Genomic DNA, 15,788 nt, shown 5'->3' with positions numbered 1-15,788 from the left:
GTGGGGTCGTTCAGTGGTAGAATTCTCGCCTGCCATGCGGGAGACCCCAGTTTGATTCCTGGCCCATGCACTTCCTAAAAATAAACAAGCAAACAAACACGCAAAAAATTCAGCAAATGGTGCTGCAATGATGGGATACTCACATGGAAAAAGAATGAAATGTGACCCCCATGATACAGCATACAAAAAAAAAGGAAATCCAAAAAATTGTCTGAAAGTCTTTTATTCAAAAAGATGTCTGCCTCATTTCTGCCTCAGTGAGTAGTGGTGCTCAATCAGAATTTCTGATATCACAAAGTCAAGTCCATACATTTGGTCAGAATGCAAAGGCATAGGATGTAGAATATTAGGTCAATCCATAGTCAAAGCTTCGGCTGGCATTTTACAATATACTTCTTACCACTGTGAGTAAGTGGCTTTTGTGAGAGAATAGTGACTAGTGGCCAAAATCTGAGAGATCAGGGACAACAGATAAAGGAGCAAGGGAAGTATACTGTGGAGCTACTTCTTCCAGTTCAGAAGGAGTTGCTGAAGCCTCTAGTTGTGAATAATGGCTAACGTGGTCTCCAGAATCCATGTCATGGACAGTGGGCAGCACTTTCCTTTACAGCTCCAAAAACTCTAGAAAAGAATTTATGGGATTCAATGGCCCATTGATAAAATGAATGGGTGTGGTTACAGAGGCTCGAGTTCTCACCCAGCTTTTCTAAACTTCTTCCTCTAATTGATGTACCGTAAGAGACTGTCAATGATCAAGTTTCCATCATTGTTGGGGATCCCTGCTCAGATGCCCCACAGCTCACCCTCAGAGGGTAAGGTGTGTGGCCCAATGTCTTGGGCGAGACCTCGAGAGAATACAAGGGCATACCAAGACGTTTTATGGTAAGCCCACCAGATAAATTCGGCTTGTGCCCGTAGAGCAGCACCTGAGCCATGGTGTTTCTATAATCATGAGACAAAAGATTGTTCCTAGGATTCTGGAGCCCCAGAGGCCACAAAAGCACCTCCACTGTGCTAGCTCGGCCAAATATGAGGTAGTGATGTGGTCTCTGTTTGTCACTGATGCCAAAGCCTGCCCTTTTTTATCAAGGGCCATCATTTGATGAAACCTCAGGGTCAGACTTTCCCAAAGGTTGTGCCAATCATAGTTAGAGGTTGAAAAGATGTGGAAAAGCACAACTATCTCTAGACTTCCAACCATACCCACTGAGCCTTAGTAGAAGATGTATAGTCCCTTATAGGAGAAAAATTTACCTGAAGACTTCCATGTGTGAGGAGCAAGACAAAGCTGAGAAGGCAGGATATGCTGCTGTACAGCAAAGGGGAGCACCCAGCAACTCCACCAGGACCCACCATTCCCTTATCCTGATTCATACTTTGTACATGTACACATGTACATCTTTACCTACACATGTACATGTTTGGGGGAACTGGTTGCACAAGCACTCACATAACTTTTTGAATCTCATTTATCTTCTCAAAATTGAGACACCAAATTACAGCCCCAATTTTCTTAATCAGGTCCTTGCACTTATCCACCACCTCTAAAACCATCAAACTTTCCAATCTAATTTGCCAGTATATTATCATAAAGTAAATGAAAGATGTTCATCTGAAATGGTAACCATTGTGTGCCTAAAAGGAACATAGAGCATTATATTTAAAAGAAAAAAAAAAAAGACTCATAATATCAATAGAAAACCCAAAGTATCCATTTTGATTTTAAGGTTAAAAGAATATATTGAAATTAATAAGGAGCTCATTAATTTACCTAATATTGTCTACTTAATTTTCATTTGTGTTTTCTTTACACTTAACATTTGAATTATGTGCAATGAAGAAAAGCTATATACTCAGATTGGATCATTATGTATCTATATTTTAAAGAGCATTTGAAGATAACAGTTTTGTTATGCATGCAAAGCTATAAAATCCAAACACGGGTCACAATAATTATTCAATATTTATACTGGAAGTAACCTCATGCTTTTCCAAATTCAAAATAAATTTATTTTATAGGGGTTTTGAGTAGGCTATTAATCTTAAATCATAAGTGATTTTTATTATAGTTAGTCAGAAGTAAGATTTCAGTTACCTTGATTGTTGTATTTTGCCAAATATCTTTTTTTTCCAGCCTGTTCTTTTGCATATGAAAATGATATGATTTAACCATTGTGGGTAGGAAAGCTTCTCCTGTTATTTTTCCATTATTAGTAATGAAAGTACAGTGAACATTCACCCTCCCACATTGAGCCCCATGGTGATCAATTGAATTCATTTACTGGATCACCTGCTGAGAATACAGGGTGCAGTCTGTGGCTAGGGATCAGAAATTTCTGCCTGTAAATTTAATTTTCCCTTATGGAGATCAAAAGCTCATTAACACCCCATTCTTTCCAACTGAGCTCAAAGCTTGAAGCAATTAGTATTTGAAAAATATTTTCCTTCATTAATATATATATTTTTAGTATCTAATCTGTGCTGGTCCCATTCTAGATACTGATGTGGTGTAGTTTTAAAATTAGGAATACATTGACCACACTTTTGTATTTTTGTTGTTGTTTTGGATTACAATTCCCTAACAAGTATTTATACAGCAACTTAAACAGCAATAAAACAATAGTCCCTAGTGCTGATTTCATCTGTTTTCTAAATGAAGTGAATAATATCTTTCAAGAGATCTAGATTATTTCTATGCAGAAGAAGTAAGAAAAGATTTTTAATCATTAACTCATCGGAGTTTTCTGCTTTTCAGTGGGGAAAACATTGTGTACAAGCTGCTTTAAACCTTAAGGCTGTTGATTAGATACACAGATGTGTTGGAGATAGCACTCCTAGCAACGCTTAACATGACTAATAAATGAATAAGCAGCTTTTTTTATAAGCTTCATCTAGGACATTATACTATTCTTATCAATAAATATACACAAGTAAAATACAAGCATTTATGATTACCATTTCTTCTATATTCAATGATTATTCACAAAGAAAATATTCCGAATCAGAAACAGATGATAAACATTAATGGAAAACAACCAAACAACCAAAGGTTTGTGTTTGCTTCAAAGTTCTTTCATAATCTGAAACTAAGAAATAGTAACAACTCTTGTTGTATAATGGCATATTGACAAATAGTATTGCAAATGGATAATTTGTAATATTACCAATTTGCAGATTAGCAAGAACTTTGTATAGTAAAGCAGGATTTTTCTTTCCCCAATATTCTTCCTGGTAGCATATTTTGGACAGAGAGGGACATATTAACTCTTTTGGTCCATTAATGCAACTTTGAGGAGTTTAGAGCTATGATAACATACATACTAACTAATACTACAATAGCTGTGTTCTAGTTTGCAAGCTGCTGCCAAAATGCAATACACCAGAGATGGAATAGCTTTTTAAAAGGGGAATTTAATTAATTGCAAGTTAATAGTTCTAAAGCTGTGAAAACATCCAAATGAAAACAAGGCTATCAAAATGTCCAATCTAAGGCACCCAGGGAAAGATAGCTTGGTTCAAGAAAGCTGAAACGGTTAAAAAACGCTTCCAACATATTTGGTATTTGCAAACCACAGCAGCACGCCACTTCTCCAGTGCCAAAATCTGTTCTAGTTTGCAAGCTACCAGACTGTGATACACCAGAAATAGAATTGCTTTTAAAAAGGGGAATTTAATAAGTTACAAGCTTACAGTTCTAAAGCTGTGAAGATGTCCAAATTAAAGCAAGGCTATGGAAATGTCCAATCTAAGGCATCTAACGAAAGATGGTTTGGTTCAAGAAGGCTGATGATGTTCAGGGTTTCTGTCACAACTGGAAAGACACGTGGTGAACATGGCAACCTCTCCAGGCTTATTTTTTCATGAAGCTCCCCCAGGGGCATTTTTCTTCTTCATCTCCAAAGATCTTTGGCTGCGTGGACTCTGGTGGCTCTTGTGGCTCTGATGCTTTTTCTAAGATGTTTCCTCCTTTAAAGAATTCCAGGAAACTAATCAAGACCCACCTGGAATTGGTGGAATCACATCTCCCTCTAATCAAAGGTTAATATCCACAATTGGGCATGTCACATCTCTGTGGAGATAATCTAATAAATTTCCCATCTACATTGCTAAATAAGGATTAAAAGAAAGGGCTGCCTCCATAAAATGGATCAGGATTGAAACATGGCTTTTCTAGAGTGCATAATCCTTTCAAAGCAGCACAAGCTCTGATAGGGAATTCCCCTATAAATGCCTTAGCGACACACAAATACCTTTCTCAGAAATAAAAATTGTTCTGAAAAAGACATTATCTTGTTAATATGACTATTTGAAAATCAAAATTTTCAACTGCTTTTGATATTTCTTTTGCTCGCTGTGGAGAATTGTAAAATGCATTAGGAAAATAACTTCTTTCTATATTATTTACCTTAGAAATGGAGTGCCTTTTGCAGATAGGTTGTTTGAGATTGTCAAATTAGAAATGATTTTAAAAATCCTCTAAAGTCAATCTAACACATGAAATTTGGTCATCAGTTCTCTATACCATTGGCTTAAGCATTGCTTTATCCTTGCGGTATTTTAAAAAATCTATTATTACTTAAGGTGCTGGTTTGAAACTGCTGTGTACCTAAAGGATTCATTTTCTAACCCTTATTTGGTATTGCTGGGTGGAATCTTTCTAACTAAGTTGTTTCCATGAAGATGTGATTCACTCAATTGTGGGTGAGACCTTTGGATTAGGAGATTTCCGTGGATATGAGTCACTACCTGTTCAAGGTGAGATTGCTTACTAGAGCCCTTTAAGAGGGAACCATATTGGAAAAAGCAACAGAGCCCACAGAGCCAGAGATGTTTGGAGATGCAGAAGGAAAATGCCCCTGGAGAAGTTTTATGAAAACAGAAGCTGGGGAGAAAGTTGGCAGATGTCACCATGTGCCCTCCCAGCTGAGAGGTGTCCAGAGACCAAAGGCCCCAGCAGATGCCAGCCAGGGGCCTTCCCAGCTGACAGAGGCATTTCAAATGGCATCCGCCTTCCTTGAGTGAAGGTAACCTCTTGTTAGTGCCTTAATTTGGACATTTTCAGGGCCTTAGAACTGTAAGCTTGCAACTGCATAAATTTCTTTTTTAAAAGACATCCCGTTTCTGATATATTGCATTCCAGCAGCTTTAATAAACTAAACACTTGGAGAGGCAGTATATTAAACCACAGTGGGTCTGATTTAATCTTCCTTTAATTCAGAAAGAAGTTGTTACTTGAGTTCTACAGACTTCTCCAGAATCCATGGGTAGAATATAAGGGTATAGCAGCTTTGATGGGAAAAAAAAAAACTCACATTATTTTTATTAATCTCCAAATTAAATTCAGAATCATTTTATTGTAAATATAGGTAATAGACCTCAGTAATATCCAGTGGTAACTGTGACTTTTACATCAAGAGAAACCATGTACATTTTTATTTCACATCATTGCTGTAACAGATATCTCAAAAAATTGTCTGTGTTAATTGCTACTTTAAAACTATGATAGCTGTCTGAGCTACTGCTGCATGTTGTTTTTAGTGGGTAAAAATGCTATATATATTACAATATCACACATCAATTTTAAGTTTTGATAACTCTATATCAATGTTATTAATTTTATTTGTATTTGCTAAACTGCTAAAAGGTTGACAGAGTTAAAAAAAATTCTCAAGAACCCCTACAGGGGATATATGGATGTGTCAAGTGCATTTAAATTGAGGAATAAGAAAATCAAATGAATAATAAGACATTTATAATCACAGTCTCCTGTCTCACCATTTTACCATATTATTGGTTGTATTTCGTAGTCAACAGATTTATTTACATAAGTCATGAGAAATGATGCTATTCAAAACAAAAGTTAAAGGAATGTTATAGTGAACTATTATCTCAATCCACTGCACTAAGTTGAAAAGAGAACCAGAATCACTAACTTTATCCAGAAAGATTGAGAATCTATTTAACATACAGACAAAAGAAAAGACAAATAATTATAAAGGAGATTCATAATTACTCTAAATAATATAAGCTATGTAACAAGGCACTATATGATTAATCAATAGACCAATGGCAAAATATTGCAAGAGAAATTTGAGCTGATTTCTAAAGATGAGTAGAGACTGGAAGGTGGAGAATGTAGCAGTAACCCACATTGTGAAGGCAGCACTTACATGGTAATGAGCACATTCCAGGGTCTGCTCTAAGCTCTTTGCAAACACTAATTTACTTCCTACACACTACCACATAAATTGTCGCAATGTGAGAAGTCTATAGGTGGCATATGAGTGGGTCACATCTCCATGGAAACAACTGGTAGGTAGTATTATACCCATTTTAGAGATAAGAGAATGGATATTACTGAAAGAATAATTATTTTCTGAAAGTCACACAAATGGTTATTGACAGTTCCCAGACCGAAGACATAAACACTATACTTTACAATAACTACTAAAGCCAAATTTATTTTTTAGCAAACTATATTCTGTGAATTGTAATCTACCCATTTTCAATGCAAAAAACTTGACTTTAGGCTTATTTTAACAATAGAGAGTTAAGTCTTCACAAATTGATTATTTTAAATAAAAGTAATTTGCCTATATGTAATTAACTTTGGTCTATGTCAGGATATTTAAAATATAATTTCAATCTGTTTATTTGTAATAATTTTCTGTTACTATGCTTTCATTCTGCCCTTTCAGATACTGTAGAATTTATGTATTACATAGATAAGAAAAATGTTAAAAACAAGGAAATACTTCATATCAATTTGTGTGAATTATATGTTACTTTTTTCCTTTATTGGGCTTTTCCTCAAATAAATCAATATTTGAAGTAAAAATTTCATAGTGCTTATATATGGTAAATAATAAATATCTACAAAATTATCAATTTATTACATATGTTTAGTTATCATAAACATCTGCCAAATAATTAAAGAATATTAGACATCAATTATTATTTTGTTAATCACACAGGGTAAACCCTTACTGTCTTACTGCATTATACCTTAGGTAAATCTTTACTAGGACCGTGAAGATGAAAAGATGTAAACCCTGGAGTGTGGGAGAAGGTACAAAATGACAAATCATACCACAAAGGTCTATACAAAGTATAATGGAATGACATAAAAGAGAGTGTCCATGTTTCTAATGCAGCAAAGGCATGAAAAACTTCATAGAAGGGTTTAGTTTTAAAGGTTGGGTAGGAATTTGGCAAGGTGCATACCTTGAAGGACATATGTTTTGCATCTATTTATAGTGTTTATGTGGAAAGTCACTGTGCCATTTTGAAGCTATTATGTACCCCAGAAAAGCCATGTCCTTTAATCCTCATTCAATATTGCTGGGTGGCATCTTTTTGATTGTTTCTGTGGAGATGTGATCCATCCAATTATGGGTAGTAACTTTTGATTAATTAGTTTCCATGGAGATATTTCTCTACCTGTTCAAGGTGGGGCTGCTTACTGGAGCCATTTAAGAGGGAACAATTTTGGAAAAAGCTGCAGAGCCACCAGAGCCACCAGAGCCCACACAGCCCACACAGCCAGAGATCTTTGGAGATACAGAAGAAAAACACCCCTGGGGAAGCCTTATGAAATGAGAAGAGAAAGCTAACAGACTTCACCACATGCCTTTCCAGCTGACAGAGGCCCTTTGGGCCCATTAGCCTTTCTTGAATTAAGGCATCTTTCCCTGGATGCCTTAATTTGGACATTTTCACAGCCTTAGAACTGTAAACTTGCAATTTATTGAAGCCCCCTTTTTACAGGCCATTTCGGCTCTGGTATGTTGCATTCCAGCAGTTTACAAATGAATACAGCTATTTATTTAGTATGAATTCTCATTATGGATTGCCTTGCATGAATTACAAGCCCTTGATAATAGCACCATGAAGTTATCTTAGGGTCACACTTTAGTATTTTGATTGAAGTTATTGTTCATATACCCATGCCATAATTTTTTTCCCAATATGTATTAAAGTCAGTTTTCCTTGTTCAAAGTGCTAACTTGGAAGGTAAAACTTTGCATCTGCATGCTCAAGGGAAGATCTCATGGCCAAGGGAGTGTTTTCTGGAAAAATATTCAACTCACCCAGAATAATGTAGCTGTCTGTTTCTGTTAAATTCAAGTATTGTTTAGATTTTAATTTCAAAACTAACTCCAGCATCAAGTCAGACAAATGAAATAGGGAATGAATAATGGTAGGAGGAAGTTACGAAAACAGTAGACAACATAAACGAAGGGTTTGCCCTGTGTAGTAACGATAAGGATAAAGGAGATACTTTGGCCAGAATAAACAGCTTCTGGTTGGGAATGCTGTTGGAGTCAAAGATGGCTAAAATGTATAACTTGACCAACTAGGTCATGTGGTAATTGAGCTAGGGAATACAGCCATTGAATATGTTTAATTTTAGGTGCCTGTTTGACATCTGTGTGGAGTTTAATATTTGGAAATGCAAGTGGAATGCAATAGAGATGCTGATGCACAAATAAGGAGGTAAAAGAAGCCACCCTACCGCTGTTGGGTATTTGAGAAAAGCATGCAGAGGGAAAAAAGGTTTCCAATTTTAGAATCAAATGCAAATGCTGAAAATGCAAATACTGAAATGCAAATACTGAAAACTCTAAGTGTGCAGTGGAACCAATGAGAGACGTTGAAAAAAGAAATCTAAAGGAAGAGGAGCAAAGATAAACAGTAACGTTGAATCCAAAGGAGGATTTCTAAAAAAATATATTTTTTTCCCTAAGTTTTATTCAATTATTATTTTCAGTGGCCCCTACTTTATAACTAAAGACAGTCTTTTTCACTAACTTGCAAGTCACTCTAACTGGAACTGTTATAAAAATTAAATTAATTTTAAGTAATGTTTCCTAAGCATATACGAATGAGTTACTGGGTAGGCAACGGTGGCTCAGTGGCAGAGTTCGTGCCTGCTATGCAGGAGCCTGGGTTCGATTCCTGGTGCCTGCCCGTGTTAAAATATAAATAAAAAGAATGGGTTACTTCTTTCCACCTCTAACAAATGTAACACATTAAGCTTCGTGAGTCCAAATGTAATGGATCTAGCCCTCGTTGTCAATATTGGATTGAGCAGTTATGAAAAAGTGTATTTCCTAATGCTGTCCTCTCCTCTCCAATGATTTGAGTAGCTGCAGCCTTGGGTTCAGCTGGGGATATATCGTGATTCTCAGAGATTTTATTAATTTTTTCATCAAGCCTCTTTTGTAATTAAGGCTGCAGTAAGTATCTCCTTCCTTAAGATATCCAAATACAAGCTTAACTGATTTAGAGAATATTGATGGATCCCAAAAGAGTGGGTGATAACTAGAGATCACTGCTCTTTGGCATCTAATAAAGTTTTCTAAAAATTGACTTTCTTTTTTGACTTACTTTCTGTTAAGACAATTCTTTTTAGTGAAGATTTTTCTGTCCCTTTCTGGGAAAGGAAAGATTGGCCCTCACTTTGTTTTGAAGGCTCCTCTCACTCAATGCTGTACATTCTTTACCCCTGTGAGATCAATGAATAAATAATACACTACAGTGAGTAACATCTCAGTCTTTGGTGTCAAATGGATCTCTGAGAATCTGGAATTTGTCACTAACTGCTCCCGTAACTTTGGGGCATGCACTAATTTTTTTTTGGAATGCCAGTTTTATTATTCATAAAATGGGGATAATGGTACTTGCACATGCATAGTTTTGAGGATTAAGTAACATAGTGGAAGCATAGTGCTTAACACAATGCCTGGGTCACAGTAGACATTCAATAATTAATAGCTAATAAAACTACTATCTAGTTACATATATATTATAGATTATGTTATTCTATAGGGCATTATATTATTTACTTCTGAAATGGGAAAATGTTGATTTGCAAATTGGATATTGGAAGAAACCTCCTATATTTCTCCCTTTTTTCCAACCTTCTAAGCTAATGAATCGTTTTTGTGATTTTACGTGTGACCCATGACTCATGTGAAGATGATGACATAGTGAAAGCTCATATGATTAATTTGCTGTTTTGATTCTACTTTCAGAGCACACTGTATAGTGTTCTGATATACCTCTTCTATTTAATGTCAAATTTGTGAATGAAAAGAAAAAGAAAAAAGAAAATGCAAGAAAGAACTGTGCTGACATTTTTAGGCTTCATATCATCTGATGAGGTCTAAAGAAAATTGAGTACTAAGTGCCAGAAAAGGTTGTAGGCACTTTTATTGTGCTTAGTCTTCCCATACATGAAATGAACTTTGAAGATGATCACTTAAAATTACAATCCCTTAGTATAACAGTACAGCATGGCCTACCACTGTTATCAGTTATTAAAGATATTGACAATCTGCCCTTGAGGAAGAGGGAAGGAAATATTATTGAGCAATTATAATGATTTATGTATTTTCATATATAATATCTCAATTAATTTAATGATTAAAAACTGCAGTAGGTGTGATTTTTTATCCAGTCTAAATGAGGTAACAGAAAGTCACAGAAATTAATGAACCTATTCACAATTGGAGTTCTTCCAAGTGCAATATTTCAAGGCGCATGCATTAAAAAAATCACCTAACACAGCTTAAAATATGATTTGGAGACGATCAATTCTATATGTGGTAAATATTTGCAGTCACTTCATGAGTGTTAGAAAATAGAATTGAAGAGCTGGATATTAGAAATAGAATGCATTTGGTGGGGAGAGAGGCAATCACCTCTCAAATCTCTTTCCATTTTTACTTTTTGTGATTTGTTTTAAAGGAATTAAGGCCAAAGTATTTCAAAATATTCTTGGCGCTTCTAAATGAAGTCTCAAAACTCAAGATACAATATATGCATAGATGTTATAAAATGCATTATTAAATACCAATGCATAATTATCAGGATTCTCACCAAATTATGCTCCTCAGGTTGGATATTCCAAGCAAGTGATTAGTTTTTCTAGGTATTAGTCTATTAGAAGTTTATGTTTCAAAAGGCAAACTTCTCATTTTAATTCCACCACTAACTCCTACTTGGTGACCCTGGAAATTCTGATCGCTGTTGCCCCTGCTTCCCTATTCATCAAATATTAATAATCATGCCCTACCTCACCTAGAGAATAGATTAGTACAATATAGTAAAAATTCTTCTGAATATTAAGAACGTAAAAATTTGAGTTTGGGGTGTTAAGCCATCTACACTTGCTGAACTTCAAACTTCATGAAACTTTTTAAAACTAAAAATCATGTTGTTATGTAGAGCATTTCACTGAAGCAGCAATGCCATTTTAATATTCAGTAATGGCTTTAAAAGACTTTGCATTGCCTAGCTACATTTTGTTGTTCGGTGAAAGGATGAATATCCGTCCTCTATTTTTTAGTACTTCTTTAAAAATTGCTACTCACAAGTTGAGGGCTTTTTTTTTTAAGACTAAAGAAAAAAAAATCCTAATGGAAAAGTAAAATCTCAACTCCTTGGCCTAAAACCATATAACACTGTTTTTCAGATGGGAAAAGAGGAAGAGCGAAAATGTGATGAACCCTTAATACCATAAGCTCTTCTAACTGAGATGTGGTGGTAATTGCTTTTTCTTTTTTTTTGAACCATCTCCTGGAAATGGTAATGCTTTCAAGTGAGGATCAAAGACAATGACCTACATAAGAAATAGATTGCAACATGTAGTTACATTTTTCATCCTTTGTAATATGCTTCTTGCATCCCTACCTCTAATACGAAACAGAGCATAATGCTCATCACTTTTTAAAATGAGTTGTCACTAAGGTCAGATGAGATACTTGGAGCCTAGAAAGAAAGATGATTTGGAACATGGCATTAATGCCGATAGATGGAGCAGTAGATGGATCAGTCTTCCAACAGCACCCTTGTGTATTTAAGGACAATAAGATCAAAGTCACACACACACACACACCAAACGCGTGTGCTTTGTATGAGTGTTTACATCTCTTATCAGAAATGGGCAATTCATACATATTTTCTGATGCAAAATATTCATTTTAAACAAAAAAGCTTAATATTGGGAAGGTAATAAAATGGCACTGTTTCTAAAGCTTACAAAAAATTTTTATTTATAAATTTTTGTTGTATTTTTTTCCAGCCTTAAATTTGGCCGATGAGGATGTGCAACTCAGTGTAAGTGATAACTGGGAATTTTTGCAAGGAGAAATATAACTTTCCAACTTGCCGCAAGGCCAAAGTTATGTAGTTAGTGTTCTGTTCCCTAATGACGAGCACGTTTTCCTGTAGTGTACCTGGTGATATTATTAGCTAACCCAATGTTTCAGATATTTCCGGTGATTAAACTTGCCTGAGGAGGCTAGGGCCCTGTAGGAAGTTCTGGCATCTAGGAATTGACTGAACGAAGAAATTCAGTGGTATCAGGGAGAAGGCAGAATGCTTAACTCACACATTTTCCCAAGGGCTGTACTTTTTCAATCCTCTTTTGGTCAAGAAATTTAAAAAGTATATGACACTCTAATGCCTCTAAGGAAATGATGATGGTCATTGTCCAATATCATTTTTAAATGCCCTTGCTAGCAAAAGGAAGGTGAAAAAGAAACTATTCCATCATGGCCCAGACAGGGTGAGTACATGGAAAATAGTCACATTTGTTTTACTTGAAAGTGTTACTACCCCATAAAGGTGTCTGGAGTGGCATTCTATGATTATGCCATCATCCTGCCATCAAAAGGCGAAATTAGTTTCTGCATACAGTCTGCATGTGGCCTTCCAGTGGCATTTCAGAGAGGCCAGAATGAGCTGATGGATGTCTGCCAACATGCACTTAGCAGTTTTGGGGCAAGCATAAAGATCCAAAAGGAAATAGAAATGTATTAGTCAATATGCCCACAATAAAAGGAAATGGCTTCTGTAAAGTGATAGATGTGTCTTATTTTGCATAATAGATTTACCTATGTCGCAAAGAGTTTGATATTTATTTATTGAACATGTGTTTACTGAATACTACCTGACTCGCAGTAATGACAAAATTTGATAGGTATTTATAGTAAAAAAAAAATCTGTTTCTAAGATATCAGCCTCTGTGCAACAGACCACTTAAACAATTTAATGAAATGCTGCTATGTACCCCGAAGAGGCCATGTTCGCTTAACCTATCCCTGTAGGTGCGGACACATTGTGGGTGGCACCTTTTGATTAGGCTGTTTCAATGAAGATATGGCCCACCCAATTCAAGGTGGGTCTTAATCCTTTACTGGACCCCTTTGAGAGAGGATACGAGGCAGAGACATTGAGAAAAAGAAAGAGAGCTTAGAGAGAAGGAGATGCTCACAGACAGCCCACGGAAGTCAGAAGACCACTGAAACAAGGAGCTGAAAGCAGTGAATCCCAGGAGCCAAGGACCTGCCCACTCCAGCCAGGAGCCTTCCCAAGTGACAGAGGAAGCCCAGCTGCCAGCGCTTTTCTTCACAGACGGCATATTCCTCTTGATGCCTTAATTTGGACATTTTCATGGCCCTCCAACTGTAAATTTGTGAACCAATAAATCTCCATTGTAAAAGCCAACCCATTTCTGATACATTACATTCTGGCAGCTTTAGCAAGCCAAAGCACTGACCATCTTGCAACATGAAACATCTTGAATCAAAGCCCCTCAGCTTCTATTGAAATATATTTCTAATAGGCTGCTATTCCAAACTGATGGTTCAGGCTTGAATCTTAATAAAACAGATAGTTTTAAAAATGAGCCATTGACTCTGATTAAAAGTAGAAGATGACAGAAAAAATAAACAGCATACTGTTTCTGCAAACTGAAAATGCTCAAAAAATGTGAAAATGTGCTTCACCTTTAAAAAATATATACTGACTAAAGAATCTTCAAATTCTTTATTCAGATAATACATAGCATAAAAGCTCATTGGTACATTTATCCAACATAAAAAGGAAAATTAATCTAATAGAAAAAATACAACATTGTGAAAAATACATAAAAAGAAGATAAATATTGACTAAATTATTAATTTTAAAAAGCTTTAATATACTATATTATGAATGCTTTAAAAATTTCTAACTGTTAATGTATGCTGTATATTTATACTTTAACTATAATACTCTCTGCAGTTTTCTGTGATAAAATCTGTCAAATATAAATGGAAGTAATGTTTCTAAATAGTTGCTTTTGTACCTATAGGCCATTTCTTTTATTAAATGGTTACTTTTTTCTAAGGGTTCTTTAGTTTTTATTTGAAACAATTTGAAAATTTTAAATTGAGGTAAATGTACTGATTCACTATTTCAATATATGATTCTAATGCTTTCATTTTAAACGACATTGGGCATGTTTTCATTATCATGTTTGCAAAGAAAAAGTTCAATATTCTTCATGCTGATTTTAAAATCTCAGATTAGGAGCTAGAATTCTGTAACTTCTGTGAGAAAAAGTAGGGGCAATAAATAGCCATCCTATTGAATAACTCAATTCAGAATGGGCAGTAGAGAGGAAGGAAATACCTTCAGAAATTAGATTCAGGTTTTTGGGAAAGGCCATGTCTTTGGTGGATTGTACTTATTCTCGTCCTTAGGGAGATGGCCCTGGGAAGAAAGAATCTCTTTGTTTTTCTTGTTATGACAGGTAGTTTCACAAGCCCAGAAAAAGAGGTCATATTTCCCACCAGTGTAAGATACCTCTTTTGTTTTCTGGACTGTGTATCTAGATTCGTTATGAGAATGTCATAGCTAGAAGGGATATTAGACATTGTGAGGCTGGTCTCATCTTCTACAGAAGATAAAACTTGAGTCTCAGACATATATATCCAAGATAACGCTGATCTTCACAAGATGTGACCCACAAACAAAGGGTGCACTATAGGGCTTTTGCAGACAGATTTACGATTTTATGAATGTTCTGTACAGAAAGTCTGTTGCTCCTCTTGAAAGCTTTACTGCAATCCAAAGTATTTAACATCGTTTTTTTCTACATCTTGTCCTTCCTCCCACCTCTATCCAACTGGATAATGGCAACTAAGAAATTATATTGAACAGTTAACAAGATAATCTAAATTATGGGACTATAATTCCCATAAAAGTTTCTATACTAATATGAGCAGGTTTTGTAGCAAAAAGAATTCTAATAATAATATTATAACCTTATATTTCACAATATACTTGGTTATTATTTGATGTAACACAAGAACTAAAGAATAAAAATCTAAGTGTCTGTTATTTAATCTGTAGGTTTACTCTCACAAAATTCTCAAAAAGAAAAAAAAAATGCCTTCAACGAAATCCAACATGACTAAATGTGGTGTTAATTCACCTGGAATACTCAACTTCACCTGTTTTGAATATGCTGTCTCTTTAGCACTGAGAATTCAAGCAGTTTTCTTTTTTAAAATGAAGTATTTTCTTTTTTGTTTGTTTGTTTTTACTTCAGACTGTGTTTTCCCATCAAAAGCAGTTCAAATTTATTGCAGGGAAATCACGAATGAGCAAGGTTGAGTGGAGGTCTCCAAAGGAGAAGCCATCACTGAACAGGACTGCCAGGTCCCAAGTCTGTAGGGAATCTAGAAGAAGAAAGGACTGGCTTACAAGATGTGCCAGTTTGAATCTGCTCTGAACCCCAGAAAGGCCAAGTTCTTTAATCCTCATTCAGTGTTGCTGGTTGGGAGCATTTTGATTATTTCCATGGAGATGTGACCCACCCAATTGTGAGTGGTAATTTTGATTAGTTGGTTTCCATGGAGATGTGTCTCCATCCATTTAAGGGGGGGTTGCTTACTGGAGCCTTTTAAGAGGGCACCATTTTGGAAAAAGCTTTAGAACCATCAGAGCCACCAGAA

The 15,788-nt window shown here is 35.6% G+C and overlaps 1 pseudogene; it reads right to left on the bottom strand.

The window, feature by feature from the left end:
- Positions 1-436: 436 nt before the first annotated feature.
- Positions 437-15,788, bottom strand: part of LOC143666140 (mesoderm-specific transcript homolog protein-like) — a 39,395-nt pseudogene continuing 24,043 nt past the window's right edge.

The sequence above is a fragment of the Tamandua tetradactyla genome, chromosome 22 (genome assembly GCF_023851605.1).
Source record: "Tamandua tetradactyla isolate mTamTet1 chromosome 22, mTamTet1.pri, whole genome shotgun sequence".
Taxonomy (NCBI): Eukaryota; Metazoa; Chordata; class Mammalia; order Pilosa; family Myrmecophagidae; genus Tamandua; species Tamandua tetradactyla.
The sequence above is the reverse complement of the archived record's forward strand: the minus strand, read 5'-3'. Positions and strand labels throughout refer to the sequence as shown.